Source organism: Amaranthus tricolor, chromosome 3 (genome assembly GCF_026212465.1).
Source record: "Amaranthus tricolor cultivar Red isolate AtriRed21 chromosome 3, ASM2621246v1, whole genome shotgun sequence".
NCBI lineage: Eukaryota > Viridiplantae > Streptophyta > Magnoliopsida > Caryophyllales > Amaranthaceae > Amaranthus > Amaranthus tricolor.
In genome coordinates this window covers 21,757,458-21,760,752 of record NC_080049.1, presented here as the reverse complement: position 1 = coordinate 21,760,752, position 3,295 = coordinate 21,757,458, and positions in this window count along the sequence as shown.

Genomic DNA, 3,295 nt, shown 5'->3' with positions numbered 1-3,295 from the left:
ATCAACTAATGACTTGTTTTTTAGTGTGAACATAAATCATTGATATTTCATAATTATCAACATGTAGAATATGTGATTTATCACACTTTTGTATTTGTAAATACATCTGGCAATTGATACATAGCCTGAAGATGCAAAAACTTTTGTACTTCTTGTTCACACATATTTGAACTTTGATGAACATAAGATACGTTTTTAGCATCTCATGATATTTCTTTCCAATTCGAGTGTGCTTTATCTCCCCCTAAGGTTGGCAATTTTGACTCATCAAACTGACAATCGACAAATCTAGATGAAAATAAATTGCCAGTAAAAGGTTCTAAATGTTGTATGATGAATAATGTTGATTCATAAATGTAACACCCCAGAAATTTCCACCTCCTTAAACGAAACCAAAATCGTAAAGGATGGGAGGAAATTCGGGTGTTACATAAAGAAAAGAAAAGAAACGTTAAAGATTAACTTAAAAAAGGCGAGTGAGTAGAAATTTCGGCAGCATCTCTACTGAAATTGAGGATATAATGTAGATCGATAAATAGAGTAATTCAACTAAACTAATTGAAGGTATCAAAGATGTCACGATGGAAAGAATCATTGTCGGCTCATCAATTCACTAATTCCAGCACGGATCGTGGTTCCAGTGTTGACGCATCAGTTTAACGGATACAAAAGAACTATTCTTGCGATCATACATCCAGAATCTACGCAGCGAACTATAACTTTACAAGGAATCACTTGGCTCCAAAAAAAAAGAGTGATTATACAACCCAAAACTTAACAAATAGTATAAGAGCTACAACGTCAGGTTAATCGTATAGTAATTGCTATAATCGCACTCCACTCTTCCCCAATGCCAAGCAAAAGAAGCTCCTATACCTGTTATGCCAAGCTATGATCCTCCTACTGCTCAACATAATGACCATAGTCAAATGTGTCGTAGTAGGAACATCATAGGAAGTCATGAACAACAACAACAAATACATACACGTCAGTAATCAATAAACTTATAATAATTAGAATCAAAGAACAGTAGATAGACAACGATATAGCATAACAATAACGAATCTAATCATCTGTCTAAACACCTCTATTTACTCATGATTTCTCTTTCAAACTACTAATCCCTTGAAGTATATTCAAAGGTAGTGGATCTTTTCTCTATTCATGGCATAGTGACACGGCCAAGGACGTTGTCGGCCACCCGGCGCCCATAGCAAAGTATGAGCTCATACCCTCTCCAGTTGACCCTCTCGAGTCCTACCTTCAGGAAAAACTAACACACCGGGTACCAATCAAGTGAAGAGGCCACCATATTGGGGTTTGCAAGGCCCGTATGGTAACACCTCGGTCAAGGGGCAGTATCGGCCACCCGGCGCCCAATGACAAACGTATGCTCATACCCCCCTTACAGTGATCCCGTCAGATCTCACCTAGGGAACTACTAAATCAAACGTATGTCAATTATCGTTTTAGTAGCTAGAATAGTATGTCCTAAGATTGCGAATCATTTCATCTTGTTGCTAGCCTTTTTCTATCAGCTTTTGTTTGTCGATCCATGAGTATGATTATAGTTTAGTGCATGAAAGCAAGGTTATATAGTTGTGTAAACTCAATAGTGTTCGGTTGTAAGTGAGTTGAACATTGAGAATGTTTGTGACATTGTAGGAGAGTTAGTGAAGACAAAGTACTTGAAGCCATCGTGATAGAAAAGTCTATGATAAGAGCATATGATAATTTTCAAAGCCTAGTGATTGAGTTGCATACGGTGCTCATATGTTGGTGTAAACGATGATTTTTTTTTAATGTTCTTAGACCATGTCATATATTATAGTTTGTTTGGATATTGGAGCTTATAGATTTATTAGAGTTATTGGAAAATCGTGTGATTATCATTTAGAATGAACAAAGTTTCTTTTGCTGGTTGGAAGAGCAAATATGACATAAGGATGGGATGTCATTCGTTAACTTGAGGTTTTGTTAAGTATAATTGATGATATTAGTTGTAGCCGCATATGTATGGATCTCAACGTAAGTTACTTTAGAGTAGCTAGGGTTGTAAATTTTGGTTAACGAAAAGTTAAGGAAATACATTGCAAATATGAAAGTTTATGTTCAAAACCTTGGGTTAAGATAAATGAAGTATGTTGGATTCTCATATAATGGATAAAAGTAGAACTAGTCCCAAGGCTTGGCGCTTTATTGTTCATCATTGAGGAATATGTTTACTACTTTAGGTAAGTTAGGATTATAAGTGTCTTATGAAAGTTTGGATGCAATGAAGTTTGGAATTTGACAACTATTATTTGTTTGCGGCAAATCATGTTGAGAAACTAAATTGGAACTAAGTCAGCATGAAAGCGAGACCTTTGCTGGAGGAAAAATTTGCATATGTCTTAGAGAATTAATGGACTTAAGAGGTATTTGTAGTGCTTTGAGATGCTATATTGTGAGGTAGATAGGTAGGAGGTTTTTTTTCGTCTAAAAATCTAAGGTATATTCGTTATCTTGGGATTGTCTTACTAAATGTTTGTGTTGGAGTCAAAAATATGAAATAGGAATTTTGAATGTAGTTATATATTGAGGTGCAGGTAAATAACAAATTTATGATTTGAGGAGTAAGATGGTTATCATTCGATAAGGACAAATAAGCTTTGGGTTGCATGATGTTCTTATTAAAAGTTGTGTACATTAGTTGACTATGGTGGCATAGCAATTTTATGTATAGTGAGTAGTAGCTTATCGACTTGCATAACCAGCGTCTTTTAAGCGATTGCATGTCATGTTCCACGCATCTCAGCTGAGACAACACTTTAGAGACAATTCACACGTTCTACAGCCGAATAGTTGACCTTGGATGACACCTTATAGTACGAGGAGACCCCCCGTTCAGATCCTAGATAGGAAGGCGCGTGATACACGTTGAGGTAGTATAGCGCTTGTAAAGGTGCTATGGTCTAATCACATTACCGAAGAAGCCACGTGGGAGGCAGTAGATGCCATGAGACGCGATTATCGCTGGTTATTTGCTTAGGCATTTCTATGTTTATCGCTTTATAGCTATTGCATCTCCTTAATTTTTGTGAGTTAAGTACGAAGACGAACTTCATTCTAAGTTGGGTGACATAGCTTTACGATATGTATATTAGCTAGATATTGGAATATATGCTTGAGACTTAGTTTAACTTCGAGGACGAAGTTTATTTCAAGTTGGGTAGAATGTAACATTCGGGAAAATTAATATCTTAAGACGAGTAAGTTTAAGAGAATTATCAGTGCGAGAATGATCCTAAATATA